This window comes from Dermacentor variabilis, chromosome 1 (assembly GCF_050947875.1).
Source record: "Dermacentor variabilis isolate Ectoservices chromosome 1, ASM5094787v1, whole genome shotgun sequence".
Lineage (NCBI taxonomy): Eukaryota > Metazoa > Arthropoda > Arachnida > Ixodida > Ixodidae > Dermacentor > Dermacentor variabilis.
The window spans coordinates 201,667,517-201,680,293 of record NC_134568.1 but is presented as its reverse complement, the minus strand read 5'-3'; the positions used below and the strand labels follow the sequence as shown (position 1 = coordinate 201,680,293).

The window sequence follows — 12,777 nt, the reverse complement described above, 5'->3', positions numbered from 1 at the left end:
AGTTTTCCAACATCGATTTGGTTTTCTTTAAGAAAATCAATTGTGTTTACTTGAGAAGCTGTGCAGCGAGGTTCTCGACGCGTGCTACCGGTAGGACGCTGTGCCATTTACCTCGCGCTCAGAGCCCTGTAGCCTAAGCAGCTCGCTTTCCTTAAATAACGAAAGTGTGAGGTCGCCATAGCAGCGCCTGTGCGCGTCAGTCGAGGTACTGCTTTTGGCGCGTCAGTGCTTGAAACACGCCGCGGCGTGCGTCGCCGGCGCTGTGTCGTAGTCGTGGTTACCACCTCGATGTCGTTCTTGTCGCCGGCGTCATGCTGCCGCCGTTGTCATGGCGTCTTCGTCGTTCTCATCGTCACGATGCCGTCGTTTGTAAGCGAGCGACGGCGTCATGAGCGTTGAGCCGTTGACAATGCTTGTGCTTCGCTTACGAGCTACGCAGCATTCTCCACGCTCACACGCTCCCGTGCACGTCCCGTTGTAAGTCATGATTTGGCATGTAACTGGGAAACTGAATAATGCTGCCACGATTAAAGGGTTTTGACTGTCAGCCAGGGCGCCAAGAAATTCATCGTTCCGAAGCGCCTCCTCTCTTCACGCGCCAGCACCAACAAGAGCTATACTCGGCCGGTGTCGTAGGATATAACACAACGACGTACGCCACGCTATCGTAGTTGCTGCCACTGCTTACCAACTCTGATACGGAGCAAGCACGGCGGTCATTCGCATGTAGACCGTGCCGCGCCAGCCGCTCTGTTCTTTCCGTTGCGTTTCGCCACGATGACGCCGACGAATCATATGACACCTCGACGGGCACGCCGGAGCGCTGTCGCTTGCGAAGCGTTTCTTTCCTTCGGCGAGCGTATATGAGATGTGGAAAACATGTTGCGCGTTTTAATGCACCTGACGAGCGCCTGCATAGAATGAAAAGCCTCTTATGACCACGTCATATGCATCAAATAAACACATGGAGGAAGGAAATGTTACGAACATCACCTGTGCCGATAGCCTTCTAGCGTGAACCCCCCTCCCCCCCCCCCCACTTCGCCTATCATTTGGTTTGGTCCTTATTCTCCTCCGCTTGCGTCTGTCGGCACTCTCCGCCGATGTTTTGCAATGTGCATGACTGTGTTTAACGACAGACTCGTGAATGATAATTACTGAAACACTAACGAACTTCCCTTTATTTCCTACGCATTCTGCGAGGCACTGACGCACAGGGCTGGTATGGCGTCAAAGCTAACGGCGCTACGTCTGTGAAGAAGCAATGGCGAATACGTTGCAGCTGCTCGAGGTTCAGATTGACAGCTCCTTGATGTGAGTGCGTGTTCTCTGACATTTCGTGCAGCATTGATCGAGAGACAAAATTCGGGCAGCACACAGAGGGAGAATGCGGACTGGCGAGAGCTGAGGAAGGCCATGATGGTGCCGTCTTAGTGATGACGTGCGCATTCTGGGATTGGCGCTGGGTCACAGGGAGAGCTTGTGCTCGCGAACGTCATAAAGCTGAAAGATCTTATGGTGAGAATATAATGCAACTGCTAAAAGTAAACGCTAACGTTAAGATAATCATATTATGGATTTGTTACTTAAGTATGGCGCAGTTCATTCCCCAAAGGAAGCGGTCACACACGCGATCATCTAGTGTTCCGAAAATTTGCCTTATTGCTTATGTTGATCTTACAATTAAAGTAATTACTTCTTCCTATCTCCTCACGTGAAAATACTAATGCGTAAAAATTGTTTCCAAGATGTAGATACACTTTTTTGAAGTCAAACGAAGCTTGAACACTGAAAATAGCATGTCTAAAGAAAATTGTCATCGCTAACTCATCCACTGCTGTAAAGTTTGCTATCCTACATGACTCTAGTGGTCCTTGCAAGTAACTCGCAATGGATCCACAATATTGGTTTGTTGCCTTCGTGGTCGTCGTCGTCATCATCTATCGGATAACAATACTGGACCCGATGGTGCAAGAAGCCTCGTGCTTAATCTTGAACAGCGGCACCGTAAGAAGTCTTTTTATTTTTTTCTCATTTTCAGTTTCGTATTTGGGGTGCTTGAAGACACGTACCTGGGTGCGAATCGCAGCAGTGTTGTGTAATGAAACTCTGCGTGGACACATAACGCTGTATAAAGGTAGTCCGTGGTCTACTAAATGCCGTGGTCGAGTCCCTCCTACAGAAGCTGAAAACTAGCGCTGCGAGTGGGAAAACGCACTCGAAGGAATGGGAGCGAGTAAAACCAGAAGTAGTACCGTATGTGCACCGTGTGAGCCATAACCTCAAGAAGGTAGCTACCAGATATGGCATTCCGGTTGTCTTTCGGCCCCCAACAAGTTAGCTCAATTGTGCCCCCGGATCACACGCGAGGGGCCGCGGGGCTGCCAGGAGCAGCACGCCAAACATTTCAGGGACTGTGTTGAAGGGGTGGTCTACGAGGTACCCCTAGGTTGCGGCAAGTCATACGTCGGACAAACGGGACGTTGTGTTAATGACAGACTGAGGGAGCACGCTAATAGTATCGGCAAGTGTGACAAGGCGCATCTTCCTGCGCACTGTAAAGCCTGTCGTTGTACGCCATGCTTTGAACAAGTATTGATTCTTGGCAAAAGCAGGGACCAAACTGCAAGGGAGTTGTTGGAAGCGTTTTACATTAAAAACAAAGGGTCTGATTGTGTCAGCGATACATGTATCGTATTATATTCCGCAGAAATGTGCTTTATCCAAAGTATGTTATCATGACCATATTGTTCTATCACACCTTGGCTTCCTGCGCATGAGCGGAAGTTGTATTTTCTTCTATACGTTTGTTCAAGCTGTCATTAAACAGTTGGTAGTTTGGCGCTTCACTGTCTTCCTTTCGTCTGTCCCTTTTCAAGAAATGTATTTTGCGCCACAAAATATACCTAGAAAGGTAGTCCAGAATTTGCGAGCAAATATTTTCGGATTTTCTAGCTTTTATCACGACGTAAGCACCGAGCTTTCAGTCGACCCCACGAAAACTCTGCCGAGGGATGACGTTGGAATACCTGCTCTCGCCTACATAATTTAAGAATTTTTCATGCGTTAATAATGCGATTAGCGCCTGCAGCGCCGCGCACATCTCTGCTCCTTTTTTCCTCGACGCGGACGACGTGCATCCGACACTTGTTGCTTCACCTTATGGCGGCTCGGTCGAAGTCCGGGCCTCGTCGCGCGAAGGGCGGAGCGTGGCCGCCGGCCGCATCGGCTCCAGTGACCGAGAGAACGCGCCACTTTCTCGCCGGCGCTTCCGCCCGCGGAGCCGCGTTCCGGTTCAGGTAATGGGCCTGCCTGCCGAGGATTGTTTCAGCGCACCGGCGGCGCGCCCGGCGTGTCCCGCACGCGGGGAAAGGTCGCCTCGGCGCCAACTGTTACGTGGCCAGCGCGTGCTACCTCTCTTCCTTTGGGTTACGCCGCCTATTTCAGGCCGCGGCCACGTCTGCCTCAGCGCGCCACGCCGTCTGCGCGCGCCGCTGCATCGCTTCCCGACTGTCCGCTGCTTTCCGACGGCCCTCGCCGGTAGCGTGGCAGTGTTTATAGCAGAACGCTGCCGCTCTAACGCTGCGCGTTACCACACTGCAGGGTGTCAACAACCTGCGCGGTTTACATGTATGTGTACATTTCTGTAGCCACGCATGCGCTTGATAAACGGTAATTACGGTAGTGGTAAAGCCGCTTAGCATATCCCGCTATCGCTTACCCTTACCTCATCAGCCAGTTGCCAGCCGGGGCGGATCTATGGTGGCATCAAACATTAAAAAATGTTCAAGGACGATTTAGGAATAAATGCTAGAGAAATACGTGAGTGCTGCGTCGGACCTCTTTTACGTTCCTGATCGATGACTTAAACCACGTTCACCACATTGCAAAGTGTTGTTCCGGAACTCGCTCGACACACGTCCTGCCTTTTCGAGGAGAGAAGTGCAGCTGACGGTGGTCTGTAGTTACGGAGCAGACCACGGACCGAACGATTTGGTTCAGGCTGGGAGGCGGGGGAGGGGGGTAGTAATATTATCTCGGCGGGTGAGGGGGGATCTTCCTGATTCCGACAAAGTTACTAGCCTTTTCAATGCTAGTTAAACCACGACGCAACTCTATCGATCAACTGATATACACCGTACTCGTCAGGTGCAGTCTGTCCGTGCGCTGCTTGTATGAACTAGCATGTTTGCGCCCAACTGGGCCCGTGACAAAAAAAAAAACGACAAAAAATCCATAAAATATATCCGGTGCTGGGTGCAATCGAACCTGCGTCATATATATGCATTCTTGTCTGAATGTATGTTCAGATACGCGCGTACTTCTTAGCGGTGGCGCTAGATGGTGCAGCGTCTCCAGAAGGAAGCGCGAGAGAGGAGCCCCGCTGCAGTGCACGCGTCATGCAGGACGCGTTTCGGCGGTGGCAGTACGTTGTGTCGCTACATTGCTTCTGTGCTGATCGCATTAACGTCGACAGTCTTCCTGAGATGGTTTCTGCCAATTACTGTTTCGCGTCCTTTTTTCTGCGGACATTGCCATAATTGGCCTTTTTTGTTGTAGTTTCTCGTTCCACAGAGTGGGCCTGTTGGAAGTATGTCATGATCATAGGTAGCGGTACCCCCCCCCCCATTTTTTTTTCTCGTTTAGCCGTCATTAATGAATATACAACCGGTCACTCCCTGATCCCACGTGACTCTTGACCGAGCTACCGGTTGTTTTAAGGAAAGGGATGGCTAAAGAAAGGATAGAACGCAGTGTGTGAACTATCTTTGGCTTTCGTGTGTTTTACTGGGCGACTGTCCACAAGAAAATTCAAAGGCAGTTAGTCGGGGAGGCGCGCAGAAGTTAAAGCAAGTACCGTCGCTGCGTCGGACGCAATTGCTTTGCTTTTATGGTTCGGGCAAGACCTCGTGGAACAGCGTTGATTTAAAGTATGTTTCCTGGAAACGCTTCTGTAGCCACTATAAAATGTAGTATGCCTAAGATTGTCTGTCTTTTTTTACTTGTCTTTATGTTTGTTTCACCCAAAAGTTACAGCAATTATTCGTTGTTTTTTTATGGGCGTGCGTTCGTGCGTGCGTACTAGAAGCGTACTAGATGTGCGTGCGTACATCTAGTACGCATCTAGTTGCGCCGGCCGTGTGTGCCAAGCTGAAATGACAGTAAGAAACTTATTGCTGCTTGTGCTTGCCTGCAACCCTTTCCATTTATTTGTCGTTGTCGCTTTTGTTGAAACAGCTGCAGCTGGCAGGTCTGGTCTTTCTTTCGTTACATTTGTGCAAGTGATGCTGACGTGCGTTATAGGATTGGAACTTTTTGCTGGCATAAGTTGTGATCTTTTTTTTTTTTTTAAATCTGACAGAGTAGCGTTTGCATCAGCTGTCGCACCTGAGAAAGTAGATGCTCTGTCCTGTATCATGTTATGATGCATTTATAGACCACGCGGTCTATACTGAGCCACGAATTGACAAGTGGGATCGCAGATACAAGATCAGTGGGCTTCAGTGACTCCTCCGAATCTGAACTAATTTACACATAAGACTCTCGCCTTGCACACCACGACCTTCTCAAGGACAACTTCTTGGCGATGTACACGAGTTGGTCGTCCGCTACTGTACTGCCTGCTATGGCCTCTGAAATACACACGCACGGACGCCACACGTCTCAGAGTCTGCGTTTGGTGCAATACCTTGCACAAATTGCTAAGCGCCACACCTGCGCCATAGCGCAGTGGTTAGTGTATTCGATTTTCAACGGCGAATTGCCGCATAGGAGCATGTGTGTTAGCTAGGGCGGCGTGTGGGGTGAGTTCCGTTTTCCTTGCCGTATAACAAGGGTCAAACTGAGGCTGAAGAGGTGGCCTGATGACGACGGCGTAACTGGAACGAATCCCACTTTCGAGATTCTAACTCCTGCTGCAGTAAAATTCCAAGTTTTTTGCCCAAGTTTAGGAATCTTATTACAGAGGCCCGAAAGTTACGATTTCGCCACTCCGCATGCGCAAGCCGCCAGAGGCGCTCGGTGAATAGCGCTGGGCGCGCGATATATTCGTGAAATAGCGGGCAGGGGGCCGAAACTTGCCTCAAAAGCTGTGCGTGAACAAACAAGGTGACAATCCACTGAAGCGACGGCTATATCTTTACACCAAATCCGACCGAATTCCTAAGCAACTCGCAGTGGTCGTAAGAACGAATGGGAACTACCACCTTCTCTCATCTCACGCAAGGCGCAAAGATTGAAAGGCAAATTACCGCTGTTTTTCAGATCGGGTTGTCTATTCTAAAGCTCGTAAAGACCTAAAACGAGAAGGTTTCGCCGTTGCTGTCGTGCGGAGGGAAACAAATCCGCAATTTCAATATGCCAACATTATGCGAATATTTTGTCATTACACGGAATTGGTATTAACTACGAAACGCGTATAAAATACGGTACTTCGTTTACTGTAATTATTTTTCATTTTGTGAAAGATGCTCCTTAATAGCAGCCGGGCTGCAAGCAAGAAATCCACAGTCGCCGTTTATACTTACAGACTCCTTGCTCCTGCGTATCCCGCAAACATCATTGGAACCAACCTTGGGGCCCATATTTTAAGGCTCGGTATAATAAGCTGATGATGATATCTAGCTTATCACATGAAACTGTCATCTGTGCGGCACCCAGAAGGCATATATGCCGTGCCTTTCTTTCTGGTTCTTTTTGTAAGCTTTAGATAATTTTGAAAAAAAAAGAAAGAAAGTTCGCCCGCAGCATATAGAGCAGTGCGCGTGTACACCCGCGCTTCCACCAACTTACCTACCCCATGAAAACACACGCGCGCGTTCATCCCAAACAAGCAGTTCAAATTGACTCGATGGTTCCTTCTGTTGTTGCAACACTGAATTTTAAAACTCGTTTGCAAATACCGCCCGCACTATATACGCTGGGGGCGTGCGTAGCTGCACGTGGCTCCGATGTGTCTCGTTGCATCACACGTGGACGAGACGCAGGCCGTGAGGTCCGACAGCGTTGCTCTGCACAATACTCGCTGCGTCGCCCGCGGCATGTTGACAAGACCAGGAAGCCCACCGTCGCGGCGCTCGTGAGGAGCCGCGCGAGGAGAAGAATGCTTTATTAATGCGCCGCCCCGGGGATGTGGCACGTCGCTCCTCCTCTTTCAAGTTATTTTATTTTTCTCCCGCTCTTCTTCAGCGAGGAGTTTTTTGGTTCCACGCCGTCGCTATCGGTGTTCTTGACCTCGTTGGGCACGTCGCTGTGTATACCGACAGCCGTTGCATCGACAGCCCTCCTGCCGAACGTGTTTTCCTATTTGCGCGCATTCTTGTCCCCTTTACGAGGCTAGAGCCGAGAATAAACGTTTACATAGTTTCAACACACGTCAGGCGCGCGTACGGGAACGGCCTACTTGCAGCCGCGGCGGCGCGAACGTCCGCTCGTTTCGTCGAACACTTGCGCACCGCGAGCACGCGAGTGCGCCCGCGGCGCCGGCGGAGCCCGCACCTGCGCGCGCGCGTTTGACTTGGCCGGCGTCAATGCGACGGGGGAGGCTGTCTCGCTTTAAGCGCCCTCCCTCCCTCCCCCTGATTCATTATTTCAATTTTGGTTTCTTTCCTGCATTTTGTGGCAGCTGCACCTGAGCGACAACGGCGGGAGCGTTTTCTTTTCTCTCTCTCTTTTTCTTTATTTTTTTATACTAGTGCGGCGGCGATGATGAAATACGAACAGCGGCAGCAGCAGCAACGAGAACGGCAAGAAAGACTCGCTGCTCTCCCTGGGCCAGACATCTGTATATACGTCGAGCCAACAGCGACTCTCTTGAAAGGCAGATTTATTTACCGTCCCTCCTTGATATGCAACGAATGAGTTGCAAGTGCTGCTTCAGTAATTCCACTGTCAGCAACCTAGACGCTTGGTGATGCACCCACTGGGTGGGAACAACGACGCGATGCCGCATCCAGAGGGTATAGTGTCGTCTCCATAGAAAAGACTACGACTATTGATTTTTCCTTCTTTTCTTTTTTTTTTTTTTTTTGCTTCTTCAGAACCGAAGCAAAATGGGCGCAGAAGCAACGCATGTGAACATTTCCAGGGCTCCCTATTGTAACGCAGTTTGTCCAGGGTCAACAAGCATGGCGAGCCAGATGTGGCGCCGTCGCCTCACGTAAGCTCCATTGCACATTGCAACAGGGAGACTGAAATGTTAAGAAATTTTTTTTCTGCGTGAAAATGATAAACAGCGAATGACCAGCCATAGGTGAGCGATTAAGGGGTAAAAAGTTAACGCGCCTGGAAGTGCAGCAAAGGAAATAACTGACAACGCGAGTGTAGTTCGCGTTCGATTGAATCCTGCTCATTTTCTTAACCGTGAATCAGTAGATATGTAATTTACGCTTCATATTTGACAGGAAGCCGGTAGGAGACCTACGCAGAAAGTGCTTATGTGTTCAATGACACTGAAGATTAACATTATATCAGTTTATACTAGCAGAGCTTTTCTTTCTTTCTTGCAAAAAAAATGTTTCTATTTTTTTTTCGCGGTATGGAATATAGATATATTTATTGGGCAAATCTTTCTTAAAGTTCGTGCCGAAACCGCGCAGCGCTGACGACATCATATGGCATCACGGATTCTACTGTACTTTCACTGCACTTTCTATACAGGAAACGTTCCAGAATGTATTTATGTTTATTCCTTGCTTACTTTAAAATATAGTGTATTCTGTTGTTATTGGCACATAATTACCTGTTCTTGAGCAGGCCCTGTCGAAGTCCATCGCATTGTATTGAGCCGGTGCGGGAATTTTCTGAAAATGGCGTCGCTACCTCTATTCCCGTTTGTCCTCACCTGTTGTTGCTCACCTACCTATTCAATATACGCTAGCCATGCAATTTACATGTCTGCCTTAGTCCTTCTTATAGGTGTCCGTTTCAAAAAAAAAGGTGCTTGGCGTGCATCTGCGTAGTTGTGTGTGTCAGCGAAATACGCGCTGAACTGTTTACACTGCGTCTGAGCACCTGCTTGAACATGGGAAGGCTGCAGCAACTGCTCTATTCAACCGCAAAACGTAGCCTTTGACACTACAACGTAAGTAACGGGCCGGTGTTGAGCTGTAAGTCGAAGGCGGGTAGTCGGGCACGCCTGATGTAAAGCGCTTCAGACCTGTAGTTTAAATGTTAAGAATTTTTAAATTAAATACTTGAATATCGTAATTTATGTTCACCGCAGCAGGCACGGGCAGGCATGGGCCAAATTTTCGACGGTGGTTTGCTTGTCCAATCTCGAGTTCAAGAAGCCGAAAAAAAAAAAAACCTAGAGCACGTAGCACACGCTGTGAAAGCCAACCAACCGGTACGCGTACGATTGCTGGCGACTTTTAGCGGTGCTCGCATTGGCCGAACAGAGGGCGCAGTCTGTTAGTACGGCGATTTCCAGTCGTGGCGCTGTACTGCCGCCGGAGTAGCGCTCCTGCCAGACCACTGGAAATCGGCGTAACCAGTGCGCATGCAGCTGCTTTGACGGCGCGCGGTGTTCTACCGTCGTCTTTCAGCAGAACTGGTATTGACACGGCCATGCACCGCGATAGCAGCGCGCGTCGTTCGATATGTGCAACAGCACCCGCCGTGGAGACATGGGGATAGAGAAATGAGTCGGACGGAAACAAGGACAAAACTGAACGGCATCGTGCCTTGCGCTCATATTGATTGCGAGACGTTCGGAGAAAACAACATTTTGATATACGGATTCGTAATAAAAGCCCTTCTGAGAATGTCGGAATACTCTAACTCAGATAAATAGAAACGACAAACGCGAACGGTTGCACAAAGCGTACAAAGAGACGCAGCGACATAAAGTGGAAAACTACTTCTATTTCCCGCTCTCGCCCTTTCCCGTTTCATTGCTGCGCGGCCTCGGGCTCCTGTTATTCGTCTTCCCCTTCGTCTTTGTGTCCTCGCTCTTTCATCAAATAGTTATACGCACAGATATTTCGAGCTAGGTACAGCCTGTGATATTCTATCTTTCAAGCAGTCTGGCATATAAATTTTTCTATACGTCCGCCCTCGCCCTCTGTCACTGGTGTTCTCTCTCTCTCTGCCGCCGCTAAAACGGAGTTTAAGGTCAATCTCCCTTCTGCTCGCTCTCCGTTCTCCTCCCGGTGAGCGGCGGCCTCCCCCCAGCAGGTGGGAATGGACCGGTCCCGTTCTCTCCCTCCGGAGAAGGAGGAGAACAGGCTTGGTCGAGGAGGTTTTGTTTCTCTTTCTTTTTGCGCCCCTCCTCCCTCCGCCCTCTTTCTCCTTTTTGACAATCTGCCGCCCTCCCTCGCTTATTTCTCCTCGGCCGAGTTGCCGAAGCGGTCGTCTGTTACTCGGTGCGTCCGCATCTCCGCTTTTGCGCCGCGCCGTTTGCACGCACCGGATTGGCGTCCCATTGACAAGCGGGCGCCGCTGTGGATCTGCCTTCGGCAAACTGTGATCGCTTGTTCATGACTCCAGCGACTGTGCATGACTCGGGATGAGACACCGTAGACAGTGACACCCGCTTCCGTGCTTTTTTCCCGCGTGCTCGTTGGAGCCGCACTTAGCTATCATCGGAACCGGCGCGGTCTCGTCGTGTTCTACCCTCGCACCAGGGTCACCAACTTGGATTTGTGGCTAGCTCTTGGTGACTGATTGCTGCACGGTAAGTATCTGACTTAACTCTTATTCAAATGTTGTGTCTGTGTGCGTGTATGTGAGTGTAGCTTTGCTTTGCTTTACTGCACATATACATGTAGTCAGCTTGACCTATCTAGAATGGTCTCGTTTATGGTGACATGTACTTAGTCATGCGGGTCTGTATTCGCCGGCGTTCTCGCAGTCTTGCTAGCGACTATGATAAACATGCGCCTCTTTCGAACTCGGCCGTCGGCGTGACTCACTGCAATACTCCCGTGTGGGTAGGCGAGCACTCGTAGCGTAATAGCAGTGCGACACGCTGTAACGCTTGCGATACCGCGTGTCGCACGCTGTTTTTTCTTGCCGTGCAATTTGTAAAAGCATGCTTCGTCTATATGCTCGAATACCCACTTCAATTAGGCGCTCACTAACTTATGACGACGCTTTGGACCGTCGTACGCGTGCGGCCGCAATCATCTCTCCGGTGTGGTCTTCGAGCAACGCCCTGAGGTTTTGCAATCAATGTAACCGTATTGGATGGACTTGGCCCAAAGCCACTTCCTTTGTAATTTATCCTCGTTTTATTTTTATTTTCCAGAATTTGTCCCACTTCGTGTGCTCGTGGCATGCTCAGTAAATGACGTTAACACTGTTCGCGGCACATCTCGTTTCTTATACGTCTCTTAAGTGTGCAGAGGTACCGGTCGGCGCGCTTCGGGTATGCGGCGTGGGGCGAACCGACTGGCGGTGCCTCGGCGCATTTGACACACTTTGATGAAACTGGTGACCTCAATAGAGTTTACTAACATTGTTTCTCTTCTCTCGTTTTTCCTTCTCTCTCCCTTCCTCCCTCCGGATCGGGAAAACCTGCTAGCGGGGCTTCAACTACTGACATCTTGACCGAATTCTCTTTTCCAAACGCTTCTTGTTAGCAGTGTATGTGCGTTTCTTGGTTGTCTGTGCGCCGTTATAGTTTCTATTACAGTCGTGGCTGAAGGTTTCTCGAAGTGTAGTGTATACGTTCGTGGGCTTGGTGCGGAAATTATAATAATATCGAAAGGCCATCCACGTAGTTTTTCATTCTTATTCGCTGTAATTGTCAGTTACTGACTCGAATAGCAGGTTATTTAGAAATTTCAGATGTCTTTCTTGTTGCGAACGTTAGTCAACCGTGAAGTAGAGAGTCGGATGAAACATGCGACAGTTGTTGCGTGTCATTATTTGTTGATTGATGTCTATACCGCCGCTAAAAGCTAGTAATTGGGGGAATGTTGATGCCTCATGGTCTTCGTGGAAATACTGCCCGTATTGCATTTCCTTTAGTTCATTCCGCGGAGCCGAGACTGCAACTTGCAAGCGGCGTCCATAGACGAAATATCCCATTGGCGCGACGTAGCCGGTGACGTCGCTAGACACCGAGGTCCGTTAACTTCATCGGGTGAAACCGGTTGCTGGAAAGCTCCGCGTTCTTTCCCACCATTTCAGAGACAGGCAGGCTTCATTATATTCCCGAGCGAGGTCTTTTTTCTAGGGACGGCGCGTCGGCCATTAGCGTGACGTTGCATCAGGTGGCGTCTGTTTCCCACTTCTTGCCATGCCATTTACATATGCAGGAGAAACCGCATTGCCCTCTTCCTGTTGCTGAATGGTTTGCATGCTGCGAGCTGTGTTGACCCTCCGTAACGACTGGGCTTACTTTGAAGCTGACTGTGCCTCGCACAATAAATGTTTGTAATTGCACCATGTAATACCGAATCATCGTACACCAACGTCTCTACTATGTGCCTCGAGTTTGGGCATGCGATCTAATATTTACTCCTTTTCTTGTAGTAAACAGACACCGCAGCAGCAGCGACGCGTTCAACGGAGTGCACAAGCGCTCTATCATTTTTGCAGCCAATAGTTTCACAAATTGCGCATTTAAAAAAAAAAAAAGCCGCAGCAGACTTTCCCCACATCGCTTGCTCGGTATTTGATTTTTCTTTTCTTTCGTTTTGCACGGAAATTATACGTTCGGCGTTATATTTTTCTATTCGAATTTGTGTCTGCACTCAGACAGCCACGCTGTAGGGTTAAGGCGGTGCTCTCCACCGCAATTGGGGGGGTCTCTGTTCAGTGCAATAAAGG

The 12,777-nt window shown here is 49.5% G+C and overlaps 1 protein-coding gene across 6 annotated transcripts in view; it reads left to right on the top strand.

The window, feature by feature from the left end:
- The window catches only part of LOC142590961 (TOX high mobility group box family member 3-like), a 739,235-nt gene that overhangs the window by 561,613 nt on the left and 164,845 nt on the right, over positions 1–12,777 (top strand). For 2 of the 6 annotated variants that reach the window (XM_075703354.1, XM_075703345.1), the window contains exon 1: positions 10,311–10,675. The exons of the other annotated variants lie outside the window; for them this stretch is intronic. The gene's annotated coding sequence lies outside the window, so the exon portion shown is untranslated. Of the gene's footprint in view, positions 1–10,310; positions 10,676–12,777 lie in introns of those variants that run through there. 6 annotated transcript variants of the gene reach the window in all.